At 33.6% G+C, this 14,698-nt stretch overlaps 1 protein-coding gene across 3 annotated transcripts in view; it reads left to right on the plus strand.

The window, feature by feature from the left end:
• The first annotated feature begins 10,128 nt into the window (after positions 1 to 10,128).
• Positions 10,129 to 14,698, plus strand: part of LOC129765090 (uncharacterized) — a 165,736-nt gene continuing 161,166 nt past the window's right edge. Inside the window, exon 1 of one of the 3 annotated variants that reach the window (XM_055764949.1) lies at positions 10,129 to 10,846. The gene's annotated coding sequence lies outside the window, so the exon portion shown is untranslated. The remainder of the gene's footprint in view (positions 10,847 to 14,698) is intronic. The other 2 variants (XM_055764947.1, XM_055764946.1) reach the window with 2 other exon arrangements.

The raw sequence follows: 14,698 nt of genomic DNA on the forward strand, positions 1-14,698 counted from the left end.
TTATGTTTATGTCAGTTGTAATAAACCAGCTGTCAAATCCGAGGGGTGCATCGATGAAGAAAACACGGTAAAACAAATTTCCGCAAGTGGGCTTTTTTTATGTCATACTCTAAAAGTATTCATTCAGGGACAAAACTCATTTCATGTTTTTTCTGAAAAAAAAATGCACTATACCACCTCATTCCCCTACAAATGTTTGAACGGGATGAGTTATTTTATTGATAATAATTTGAATCTGCAGCACGACTAGTGCCAAAAGAGTTCAATTTTCTTCAACAATTTCATCGCAATCAATTGGCTGAAGCTTGAACGTTCTCAGTGGAACTTTTTCCTTCTCAACGTAGGTATAGTAATGCTTCGAAATCCGGACGCTTAAGCGTTACGAATATAACTTCAATTACTAAAAAATATTGACATATCATAGCATGAAAAATTAGCGTTCCTATAGAATAAGAAGGTTTTCATCTAAGTTATGAATCACTTGTGCTCCCGTGGCCGAGTGGTTAGCGTCATAACTAACATGCTGGGTGTTCGGGTTCGATTCCCGTTCTGGTCGGGGGAATTATTCGTCAAAGAAATTTCCTCCGACTTGCACTGTGATCACGCGTATTCTAGAGGTTTCCACTCAGAATGCATTCAAGGCGTGTTATTTGGCATAGAAATCTCAACTAAGTACTAATAAAAATGACGCAAGTAATACTACGTTGAGACGGCGAAGTTCCTCTAGGAACGTTAGTGCCATTGAAGAAGAAGAAGAAGATGAATCACAGAATTCCACAAAATCAAGTTATATGTAATCAAAATTTTGAAATTTCTTTCATCGTGTCGTGATTTTAAATCCGGACACTTTTTTAATCATGCTTTGAAATCCGGACACTTTTGCTTTTAAATCCGGACAAAAAGTTTTCTTTGCAATTCTTTGAGAGAAATTATTTATTAATTCTTGTAGAAATTATTAAGGGGTGCGTCATACGTAGCGGGACTAAATGGAAACACGTTTGGTACAATTTTTTTTATTAATTCAATTATTTATTGTATTTTTACAGGATGACAACTACAAGATGGCGCTATATATACATTTTTTCAAGATCCTATCAATATGAGTATCAAATGAAAGGGCTTGATTAGTAGAATACAGTAATTTCTGAAAAATGTAAATCCAAGATGGCGGCCGCTACAAAATGGCGGATTACATATTCCCTCAGAAACCTATCAATGTAGCGGTCGCCATCTTGGATTTACATTTTTTTATCAATAATTGTATTCTACTAGCCAAGCCCTTTCAATTGATACTCATATTGATGGGGTTTTGAGAAAATATTTAATCCACCTTTTTGTAGCGACCGCCATCTTGAATCTACATTTTTCATCAATAATTGTATTTTACTAACCAAGCCCTTTCATTTGATACCCATATTGATAAGGTTTGGAAAAAATGGGTGGGTTATATCTATGATATAACCACAAGGTTGACGTGGAACTACCTTAGCTTAGCAATCATTCGTTTGTATTGACTAAATTCTTGATTGAATGAAACAGTTTCCAAATTCAATTGAGTTCAATATATTTGCTCTGTGAGTGAAAAAAATGAACAAATGCTATGTAAAGTCAATTCATTTATTTGGATTGATTGTTCTTCGTTACAAGTAAATTTAATGACGGACCTTTTACGTTTGGTATGATGACTAGAACTAAATATATGTACGGAAGAATTATCAAACATTTGATGAACCAGCCTAAGGCTGAAAATCTTTCCAATAAAGACAACAACAAAAATTATCAAACGATTATTTTATTTTACATTTCCCTCTGAAGTTTACATCCCAAAAGTGTACATACTTCTCGAATCTCGAATTTGCTTGAAACTGGGAAGTTCATTCGCTTCTAGTGTCGATGCACGATTTTCCCAGGTTCCTAAGTTTAGAAGATCATGTTAGGACAGACATATTCCACTCTGCACAAAGGCAAGCGAGGACAAAAGTACTCGCAGTTTGCATTCATTTGCAGAGCCGATTTCCCCAGAAACCTCGGTTTTGAAGTCTGTGTTAGGGAAACACATTTCAATCGGAACAAAAATACCCCCGATTTGTATGAATTCGCAATGCCGATTTCCCCACGCTCCATGGATTTGAAGTCTGTGTTAGGGAAACACATTCCAGTCGGAACAAAAATACCCCCGACTTGCATGAATTTGAAATACCGATTTCTCCAGGCACCTTGGTTTAGAAATCTCTATTAGGGAACACATTTCGGTGGGAACAAAAGCTCCCCCTACTTTCGTGTGTTTGCAATGCCGATTTCGCTGCTTGGTTTTAAAGTCTGTGTTAGGGAACATTTTCCGATGAGAACAAAAGTCCCCCTACTTTCATGTATTTGCAATGCCGATTTCCCCAAGGCTGCTTGGTTTTGATGGCTGTGTTAGGGAAACCGTAAATCGGGCCAATCAAAACGATGCAGTTAGGGCGTTTAGATAACGCCTAATATTTTACAGTTATTCAATTGTTTATCTAATGAAAAACAACATTTTGTTAGTTGCGATAGATGCGTAGAAATATTCCCTATCAATTGATGCAAACATCTCTCCTATTCCCGGGTCGAAAATCTTTGTTCCACACTCCATACTCCATATTAAGTCTACTTCGGTACAATTTTTTTTATTAATTCAATATTAAGTCTTCTAACATACCCTTATGCAACTCCTTCAATGAGAAATTGAATTTTTGACCGTCCGGATTTAAAAGCATTTTCTGATTCTGCTTTTTATTCCGGACATGGGTTTGTGAAATTCACATTGATTTTTGATTTTTTACATTTTTTTTGTTAACAGCTAGGTACTATGTTTGACACTAAACTAAATTGACACAATAGTAACTATCAGTCACATATTTCAACTTGCAAAAAATGTTATGGTTTATGCATGATATTGAATATAATGAAAAAGTGTCCGGATTAAAAAGCGTCCGGATTCAGAAGCATCACTGTATTACTTGCGTCATTTTTATTAGTAGTACTTGGTTGAGGTTACTATATCGGATAACTCGCCTTGAATGTACTCTGGAGTGGCAAGCTCTAGAACACGCGTGACCACAATGTCTTTGACGAAAAATACCTCGGCCAGCACGGGAATCGTAACCGATCTTCCGGCATGATAATGTGGTACGCTAATCACTCGGCTATGAGAGCACGGAAGCAAATTTTGATCTTACGTTCATTCAACCACTGGCGATATGGCCCCGTTTGACTTTTTGCTATTTTCAAAACTCAAATTACTGCTTCTGGGACGCGTGGCTGACAATCTGCGAGAAGGGGATGTCAAAGCCGCTCTTCTTCAGTTCCCGACTGGCCGTGAACGGGCAAATTTATAGTACGAAGAGCCTGCCGGAAGTTGAGTCGTTCATCAAAAAATACCTACCATAAGGACGAAGATACGGTGTTCTGGCCGGATCTCTCGTCGGCCCACTACTCGAAGCGATCGTTAGAGGAGATGGAGCGGCTGAATATCGATGTGATACCCAAGTCGACGAACCCGCCCAACGTCCCCCAGCTGCGTCCCATCAAGAATTTGTGGGCAAACCTGAAGCGTAAGATCTACTCCAACGATTTTGCCGCTAAAACTGAAATAAATAAATAATTAAGATAAATAATTGATAAATAAAACGAAGAAAGATTGTGTAAACTTTTCAGCCGAGCTGTTATATGGTAAACACGTTGGTTGCAATTGTGATCCACACAATACTTGGATAGTTCTCATTTTATTGATTGACCACTATTTTGTTTGTTACTAATTATGACTAACTCTAGCTATATGTCCAAAACTTTTTTCACGAGATCGCACCCTCGCACCTCATTTGAGTGATTCATCTTCGGCGCGAACTCTAATGAAAATCGACAAAACAAAAGAACTTCTTCCTGGCGTTTTTCCCATCATATTTTCCATTCCGCCTCCCTCTCTCTCTATCAGTTTCTCGTGATCGTGGGCAAATTGAAGAGGAAATATGCATATCGAAAGGGTGGCGCATGTTGTGGATTGATAATTATTGCAGCGGTAACTACCCTTATTTGGGTTTCATGCTGCTGGCTGGTTTCACCTTTGGCCTTTTGTAAAACATTGTAAAATGGAGGGGTTGCAGAAATTGTTGTTTGTCCTCATTCCGTGCGTTTAATCACTTACACTGATTGTACTGTCACGATAAAGTCGTGTCCTAATTGGAGGCGTATGCATGCTGTCTCCATTATGATTTGACTAATCTATGTTTGTTATGTGTTCTTTGACTTGTCAGTTAAAATTTAAATAAATGCCTTTTTTGTTACTGGCCCAAAAATCCATAGCTCATAGCTGTTCAATAGATCTGTGTTAAAGAAAAGAAAACCTGATTTCAATTAATCCGAGCAAAAATGTCACGTCGGGTCCCGATCAGATGGGATCTTTAAATTCCCGCATAAATTTCAGTAAACGACTTCCCGCTCGATGTGCAAAGAGACATAAACAGATTCAAATAAATCCCAACAAATGGCCTTTCTTAATTATTTTTACTCCCTCCTAATGCTCGTCAGCTCTCATGCCGGGAACCTGGATGTGGCATGGCTCAAATTCACACCATCTCCAAGAGGTGCACTCAGCCGTGGGGCCTGGTATGTGTAAGCAGCAAAAATCAACACAACACACAACATTACCCCGCATATTGGTAGGTATGGCTCGGCGGCGATCCAGCAACGAATTTCCAGTTTTATTATGCTTGCAAATTTCTCTCCTTTCCTGCCCTGCCTTGGTTATGCTGTATGCCTGTTTTACTCCTCTCGCATATGGAAGTTGATTGTCTCTCTACGGCGACTATTTTTTTATCATCTGAATTTCCACATTTTTTCGCTCATTCTCATTTTGCCTCATCTCATCGCCCGCTTCTCTAGATCGTTTCGTTCGGTCCAAAACAATCAACGAAAAGTTTTCAGCCAACAGCATCGGTCGATGGTGTTTGGATGTCTTCAGTCAGACGCCGTTGCAATTTGCAAATTCGGCATAATTCAAGAATTGCCTTTGGCCTTTGGGATTTCCTTGTTTTGCAGTTATGTATCAGCACCTTATTACATCATGATGATGAAGTGATGACACTTATTTATTTTTCAAGAAATAAGAAATAAGAAATAAGAAATAAGAAATAAGAAATAAGAAATAAGAAATAAGAAATAAGAAATAAGAAATAAGAAATAAGAAATAAGAAATAAGAAATAAGAAATAAGAAATAAGAAATAAGAAATAAGAAATAAGAAATAAGAAATAAGAAATAAGAAATAAGAAATAAGAAATAAGAAATAAGAAATAAGAAATAAGAAATAAGAAATAAGAAATAAGAAATAAGAAATAAGAAATAAGAAATAAGAAATAAGAAATAAGAAATAAGAAATAAGAAATAAGAAATAAGAAATAAGAAATAAGAAATAAGAAATAAGAAATAAGAAATAAGAAATAAGAAATAAGAAATAAGAAATAAGAAATAAGAAATAAGAAATAAGAAATAAGAAATAAGAAATAAGAAATAAGAAATAAGAAATAAGAAATAAGAAATAAGAAATAAGAAATAAGAAATAAGAAATAAGAAATAAGAAATAAGAAATAAGAAATAAGAAATAAGAAATAAGAAATAAGAAATAAGAAATAAGAAATAAGAAATAAGAAATAAGAAATAAGAAATAAGAAATAAGAAATAAGAAATAAGAAATAAGAAATAAGAAATAAGAAATAAGAAATAAGAAATAAGAAATAAGAAATAAGAAATAAGAAATAAGAAATAAGAAATAAGAAATAAGAAATAAGAAATAAGAAATAAGAAATAAGAAATAAGAAATAAGAAATAAGAAATAAGAAATAAGAAATAAGAAATAAGAAATAAGAAATAAGAAATAAGAAATAAGAAATAAGAAATAAGAAATAAGAAATAAGAAATAAGAAATAAGAAATAAGAAATAAGAAATAAGAAATAAGAAATAAGAAATAAGAAATAAGAAATAAGAAATAAGAAATAAGAAATAAGAAATAAGAAATAAGAAATAAGAAATAAGAAATAAGAAATAAGAAATAAGAAATAAGAAATAAGAAATAAGAAATAAGAAATAAGAAATAAGAAATAAGAAATAAGAAATAAGAAATAAGAAATAAGAAATAAGAAATAAGAAATAAGAAATAAGAAATAAGAAATAAGAAATAAGAAATAAGAAATAAGAAATAAGAAATAAGAAATAAGAAATAAGAAATAAGAAATAAGAAATAAGAAATAAGAAATAAGAAATAAGAAATAAGAAATAAGAAATAAGAAATAAGAAATAAGAAATAAGAAATAAGAATAAGAAATAAGAAATAAGAAATAAGAAATAAGAAATAAGAAATAAGAAATAAGAAATAAGAAATAAGAAATAAGAAATAAGAAATAAGAAATAAGAAATAAGAAATAAGAAATAAGAAATAAGAAATAAGAAATAAGAAATAAGAAATAAGAAATAAGAAATAAGAAATAAGAAATAAGAAATAAGAAATAAGAAATAAGAAATAAGAAATAAGAAATAAGAAATAAGAAATAAGAAATAAGAAATAAGAAATAAGAAATAAGAAATAAGAAATAAGAAATAAGAAATAAGAAATAAGAAATAAGAAATAAGAAATAAGAAATAAGAAATAAGAAATAAGAAATAAGAAATAAGAAATAAGAAATAAGAAATAAGAAATAAGAAATAAGAAATAAGAAATAAGAAATAAGAAATAAGAAATAAGAAATAAGAAATAAGAAATAAGAAATAAGAAATAAGAAATAAGAAATAAGAAATAAGAAATAAGAAATAAGAAATAAGAAATAAGAAATAAGAAATAAGAAATAAGAAATAAGAAATAAGAAATAAGAAATAAGAAATAAGAAATAAGAAATAAGAAATAAGAAATAAGAAATAAGAAATGAGAAATAAGGAATAAGAAAGAAGAAAGAAGAAATAAGAAATAAGAAATAAGAAATAAGAAATAAGAAATAAGAAATAAGAAATAAGAAATAAGAAATAAGAAATAAGAAATAAGAAATAAGAAATAAGAAATAAGAAATAAGAAATAAGAAATAAGAAATAAGAAATAAGAAATAAGAAATAAGAAATAAGAAATAAGAAATAAGAAATAAGAAATAAGAAATAAGAAATAAGAAATAAGAAATAAGAAATAAGAAATAAGAAATAAGAAATAAGAAATAAGAAATAAGAAATAAGAAATAAGAAATAAGAAATAAGAAATAAGAAATAAGAAATAAGAAATAAGAAATAAGAAATAAGAAATAAGAAATAAGAAATAAGAAATAAGAAATAAGAAATAAGAAATAAGAAATAAGAAATAAGAAATAAGAAATAAGAAATAAGAAATAAGAAATAAGAAATAAGAAATAAGAAATAAGAAATAAGAAATAAGAAATAAGAAATAAGAAATAAGAAATAAGAAATAAGAAATAAGAAATAAGAAATAAGAAATAAGAAATAAGAAATAAGAAATAAGAAATAAGAAATAAGAAATAAGAAATAAGAAATAAGAAATAAGAAATAAGAAATAAGAAATAAGAAATAAGAAATAAGAAATAAGAAATAAGAAATAAGAAATAAGAAATAAGAAATAAGAAATAAGAAATAAGAAATAAGAAATAAGAAATAAGAAATAAGAAATAAGAAATAAGAAATAAGAAATAAGAAATAAGAAATAAGAAATAAGAAATAAGAAATAAGAAATAAGAAATAAGAAATAAGAAATAAGAAATAAGATATAAGAAATAAGAAATAAGAAATAAGAAATAAGAAATAAGAAATAAGAAATAAGAAATATGAGATAGAAGGGTCCGAGCCTGAAGGCACGAACGGAAACATGATGCAGGATTTTGAGGACCATTGCTTTTGAATTGAGTTGTCCAGAAATCGGCTCCGGATGATTTATGATAAACAGAAATTATATAAATACTGACATTCACGTTTTCTTACTAAGCTGTTCATTGATTGATCTCCTAATCGACCCTGTAAAATTACCTTTTACTTTAAAATGCTTAGTACTTCTACCAAAACTCGACATTATTCAAATTGCTTGAATGGTTCTCGAGTTATGCTACCCCCCACCCCACCCCCTCCTTTAGAGAGGATGGTGGGGTATCGAACCACCATAGAAACGTTTATCTATTGATTTCGTTTGTTGATTAATTCTCGAGTAATTCAAAAATTTATGTTCCTTTGTATGGCGGCCCACCCCCTCTTATCTGAAAAAAAAATTTTTTTGGCACGTTTTTCCGTCTGAAAAGTCGATTTTTGACAAAAAAAATTGATTGAGATAACCGTAAATCTCGACGTGACATGCAATTCTAAGACATTTGGCATCAAAAAAAATTTTGAAAACTCCGATTTCCGGTGGTTTTTCGGTTTTCAAAAAACTCAAATTTCAACGACTGCAACATTAATAAATGAATTTCGAATGAGCTTATATTTTGCAAAAGGTATATTATCGTGCAAATCAACATTTCGCAACATGTTCCGAATGAAAAATCGAGATAACTATTTTTATTGGCACTCAAAATCATACGTTTCGTCTCGTATTCCGGAAAAAAAACTCAGCTTTGCAGAAAAAAATATAAAAAAATATAGCGCTCTTGGTCCCGATACCATGAAACAAAAAAAAAACAAATACAATCAATAATAACGAGAACCGAAAAAAAAGAACAGGTGATTGTCTTTAATTTGATATGTTGATCATCTGAATCGGTTTAGTAGTTCAAAAGTTATGATTTTTTGAAAAAAGTATTTTTGGAAAAAGAGGAAAAAGCTGATTTTTCGGACAACCTTGAAGAATGAAGAATGAAGAATGAAGAATGAAGAATGAAGAATGAAGAATGAAGAATGAAGAATGAAGAATGAAGAATGAAGAATGAAGAATGAAGAATGAAGAATGAAGAATGAAGAATGAAGAATGAAGAATGAAGAATGAAGAATGAAGAATGAAGAATGAAGAATGAAGAATGAAGAATGAAGAATGAAGAATGAAGAATGAAGAATGAAGAATGAAGAATGAAGAATGAAGAATGAAGAATGAAGAATGAAGAATGAAGAATGAAGAATGAAGAATGAAGAATGAAGAATGAAGAATGAAGAATGAAGAATGAAGAATGAAGAATGAAGAATGAAGAATGAAGAATGAAGAATGAAGAATGAAGAATGAAGAATGAAGAATGAAGAATGAAGAATGAAGAATGAAGAATGAAGAATGAAGAATGAAGAATGAAGAATGAAGAATGAAGAATGAAGAATGAAGAATGAAGAATGAAGAATGAAGAATGAAGAATGAAGAATGAAGAATGAAGAATGAAGAATGAAGAATGAAGAATGAAGAATGAAGAATGAAGAATGAAGAATGAAGAATGAAGAATGAAGAATGAAGAATGAAGAATGAAGAATGAAGAATGAAGAATGAAGAATGAAGAATGAAGAATGAAGAATGAAGAATGAAGAATGAAGAATGAAGAATGAAGAATGAAGAATGAAGAATGAAGAATGAAGAATGAAGAATGAAGAATGAAGAATGAAGAATGAAGAATGAAGAATGAAGAATGAAGAATGAAGAATGAAGAATGAAGAATGAAGAATGAAGAATGAAGAATGAAGAATGAAGAATGAAGAATGAAGAATGAAGAATGACGAATGACAAATGAAGAAAGAAGAAGAAAGGACGAAGAACATTCCAGAATCGATCTTTAACATTTTACTAACTTCTACGAATAACGTGATGATTAATGATGTTGAAATTATTTCTGAACACTTGTCCAAAAGCACGACCCCCTTCACTGTCGATACATGTGCGAAACCACGCGCTCTTTTGGGGTTCGCTCTAGCGCTAGCGCTCTCGTACAGTTTAAGCCTCCTGTTTTAGGCAACACGAACAAGTCCATTCACGCGGCGCCGCTCCGCTGCCAACGGAAAACGCGCGAGTCACAAGGAGAGGTCACCACAGCTCTTCCCACGAATTTGCCACGCTCGGATTCCGCCGAATGTTCCCCGAGAATGGGGGGGAATACTACAATCAGCCGACATAAGTGCCACGGCCTTTGCCGTTGTGGATCCGAGAGCGCGCGAAACAGTCCCAATCGATCCGCCATATCAACTCCTGGTGTTCACTGGGGGCAGCCGAGCCGCCGGTTGGTTGGGTTGTAGGCAGCGCGCGTTGAGTCAGAGTGGAGGGAACAGAGAAGAAAAAAAAGAGAGCCAAAGCCACCAACGACGGCAACCGGCCTGTGGAACCAGAACTAGAAGACCTGCCACAGTTTGCCTCAGCTTCAACGGCGGTTTCTGTGGAGAGGTTCGGGACTGCATTTTTCCCGCTGCAGCGTCAGTTACTATGTGCAACTCGATGTGTGCGTACGTTCACAAGTTTGCTCTGTGCACAATTTGCATTCTGGTGTTCAGTGCGTTTTGGTGGTGTTTCTGTTGTTGCATCTATAGCGCGATGCTGAACATCCGCAGTGACGAAAGCTGGGACTAAGTTCACTACAGCTTCCAAGCTACCAAGAAAATAACTTACCGAGTGCCTCTTTAGAAGTAATGCTTCGAAACAGGGAACGAGAGGGAGATAGATAACAGTGCTGAAGTAACAAGAAGTTGAAAAGTTCAAAGAAGATTTGTGAAGAGAGATGTTGATGAAGAAATTCGCGACTCGCTGACGGTCGTTTGCCATTCGCGTGGAGATAGTGAGTGCGCTGGGCAGTGTTTTTGTTGGCATTCTGTTTTGTACCCATGCTTCCGCTCGCAGCGCCCAACAAACGGATGGAAATTTAATGTGAAGTTGTTACAGTTGAAGGTACACCCGTCAGTCAGCTTTGCTACCCTCAACCCGCCCTTTCCGACGGTGTTCCAAGTGGCTCCAAGAGTAGACCCATGTGAGATGTGTGGGTTTCGTATCGTGCGTTGCAACTGAGCGACGGTGGCTTCAACGGTGGTGTGGCTGATCAATTTAGTGAAACGTTTCCAACAAACAGATTCAAGTTAGCTGTCTTTTGATTATTTTGATAGTTTCGAATTTGCGTACTTGTGCTGCTATGAACGATGATTAGAAACGGATGGATTTTGGAATTGACGTAGAAGGATGATTCATGTATTCTTGGACACAGAATAGCGGAATTCAGGCAGAATGGTTATCATCTAATTCGTCTACATGAATGTTGAATGACGTAAAGAGCCAATGGTTAATATTTTCTAAAGAATACGGGATAAAAAGCAGTGACACAACTGGGTTCGATCTGAGTTTAGGAAATGCAATCTTAGAAAATATTCTATAGACAATCAATTTGTTTTCTCAAAACCCATTCCATTTTATTACGTGAAAATATATCGAAGTGTAAGGTAGTTCGAATGAAAACCAAAAGTCGTGAATCTTTGGTGGGCACAGCGAATAGAAGAAAAACATTCTGTGGAACAGGTTCCAATACTAAGTTTTTCAAACCGTGTTGTTAGATTTTTTCCATAACTGAGCTTGAGTTTGCTGCCTACAAAACAGAAGCACAAGTTGGCTGGCGAAATAAGGAGAAAATCTATAAATGAGTTTGTTCTGCAACGAAGAAAATTTTGGAGAGAGCCTTTGGCTAGTTTGTTATATATACACATAGTGCATTCCAAAGTAAACATGTTGTACATAAGCACATCTCACCCCGACGATGAATAACAAACGATTAAAAATTAAGTTATTGCTTTGCAAGTAAAGGCGTCGTTACATATGAACACGAACATCTTGTTAGAAAAAAATTTATACTTTTCGTATTTTTTTATTTTCTAATGTATCGAGTATATAATAATGGGTTTTATGTCTACAGTGAGATCACTTTTCCAGGCTTACTTCCTAAGATAGTTAACTTTTCGCCGAATTTTACCCCAACATCGCTTCTTGACACCAAACGAACTTGCTTGGCAGCTAATTTCCGTTTCTGATTGAACTACAGTTTCACACTTTTTGAATTTCTTCTTTATTTTCGATTTATTGAATTCTCAACAGGCACTATTTTTTCTTAAATGCTATTGGTAATTTGGGAATTTAGTAGAAGTTCAATGATATTCTGCTGCACTTCGTGAATAGTAGAAGTCGACCTAAGATGTTGCGTCCATAGATAATACGAAAAGAACTCGAAGAAACACATGTTTCCGTAAAGCAAATGACCCATTCCAGCGTGACGTGACAACGGTTTGACTCACTAAAAACAGGTTTTTTCTCGTTTTCATGTATACATCACACTATATCCAAATGGTAAACGATTTCAAAGTGATTTCCTACAAGAATCTTCAGTTGGAGAATATGTTGCAGTTGAATTCGCTTGTTGCCAGCCCAATACTTTTGTGACGTGACAACACCTGTCTTTTTGCGGATTCCGACTTTTGAACATTAATGTTGTATTTTCAGTTCCGTTTCAATACATACAAAAAAACTTTATTCTATGATTTAGCAATGAAAGATGAACGAAGATTCCTGTATACTCAGTTTTTCAAAAACTCGCAAGAACATGCATTTTGACGGCATGCATTTTGTGACGTGACAACGCGCTCTGTGCGAATAAACAGTCTCCACGAAGCGTTGTCACGTCACACAATCAATAAGTTGTATTAAATAAGATTTTCACCGTATTGTAGCAAGCGATATACTATTTCTTGTTTTTTTTTTTTATTACTCTGAATACTTCTTACTTTCCTCTGAGATCTCCCCTTCCCCTTCCAAAAGTCCATCCTATAGGGGAAAGTGGTCCTAACGCAACCGTGCTTCCTACTGAATTTTCAATGGTGTCATAACGCTGACAATTTGATAATATGGTGAATTCTCGCGTAACTTTTGAAAAGGTCCAATGTAACATTTTCGTCAACTCGAGAAAAACGAAGTTGAAGACCCGAACATTATTCCGCGAATTGTCTTAAAAGTTATCGATCTTTATCGCTCCTCTCGCCACTAGCGATCAAGAATAGCTCTCCAAAACCAATCGTAGCTGTTGTTCCGTGATTTGAGTTTAAAGTAGAAGCCAAGGAGCGAAAAATGTTACATTGGACGTTTTGACTGCCCGCGTTTGCACATTGGACATATTACGTTGCACGATAAGAATTTGAAACTAACTACTAAACAACAATCCAAAAATCAGCATTTCGTTCTAAAGACAGATTATTATTGTTATCACCCGTTGAATTGAACTGAAATCGATAACAACTACTGTAAGAAACAAAAACTCAAAACGACCGAAGTACGACTTCGTGTTGTTTTGACTGCTTTGTTACTTCGGACGTTTCGGGCATCGGAGGAAAGTGGCGTCCGAAGTAACAGCCGGGTGCTTAAAATCCGAATCTGTACATTGGATATTTTTTGTATCGGCGATAAAAAGATGAAGAAAATAGATACGTGAACGATTGTTTTTGTAATGCATTCAATGATTGAAGACTAATAGCGTGCATCTATTAACTCGATTTGTTTACATTTGTTACATAGGACCTTTTCAAAAGTTACGCGAGAATTCTCTTCATTCTAGCGTTTTAGCGCCATTTTACGTTTTCATCCCTCCAAAGTCAGAGAAGAAATATATTCGACCTGTGTGCAAAATGAGTTCTATGTTCTTTTAGATTGTGAAACATTGCGAAACAAGGGAATTTTTATTGTTTATGGTATGTTCATCAAAAAAAATCTATATAATTTGAATCTACCTGTTACCTTTAATACACGGTATGTCTTTATTTGGGAAAAGTCGGGGTGGTCCAAAACCGACCTCCAGTTTTTATATCGTGATTGTTTAACACGTTCACTCTGGCGCTTGCCATCAATGGCTAGCACAATCCTGGTTCATCGAGTGGCGTTCACTACAGGGGGAACGCATTTGATTTTGCTATCAGAAACATTTGAAAAACTTACATACCTGTGCAAGGGCATTTATGTTTGCGTATTGAAGATGACTTTGACTTTGACGTTGACTTCGATCGTTGATCGTTAATCGTTGATGTTTGCGTGTACATTTGTATGTGCACTTTCTTTGTATAACTCCACACACGTCGCTCCAAGGCTAGGTTCTTCCCACTCAAACATTATCTCCCTCTCACTTAAATCCTATCTCTCACTATCAAACATTATTCTTTTTTTATTCCTCTTCGTGCACCCATGGTTATATGCCAACATTACCATTCACGATCGTATTGTGGGATTTCATGCCATTCCCGGCCTTTTATATCCGTTTTCAACGAACCGGAAGTCAACATCCTCGATTCAAAAATGGCATCGGAATACGACATTCGACTTCCGCTGGTAAGCCCATATCGTATGGGTTTTCCATATTTTTTTAGCATTCAATAATATCATCAGCAAACCGGAAGTTGAAATAAGATTATGTTTTATATTATGGAATCTACGTTCATATATTGTTAATAAAACATAGGAGAAATATCATTTGTATGTTTTGAAACGAAACGGTAATTAATGAAATTAATCATTAATGTTCAATAGTCCGAAACAGCAAAAAGTCAGGTGTTGCCACGTCACAAAAGTATTTGACTGACAACAAGCAAACCCAACTATAAAATATTCTCCAACTGATGATTCTTGTTGGAAATTTTCTTAATTTTACTATAACATCGTTTAATTTTGTGTGTTTTATTCGTGAAAACGCAAAAAAAGTGTTTGTAGTAAGTCAAAATGTTG

This window comes from Toxorhynchites rutilus, chromosome 2 (assembly GCF_029784135.1).
Source record: "Toxorhynchites rutilus septentrionalis strain SRP chromosome 2, ASM2978413v1, whole genome shotgun sequence".
NCBI lineage: Eukaryota > Metazoa > Arthropoda > Insecta > Diptera > Culicidae > Toxorhynchites > Toxorhynchites rutilus.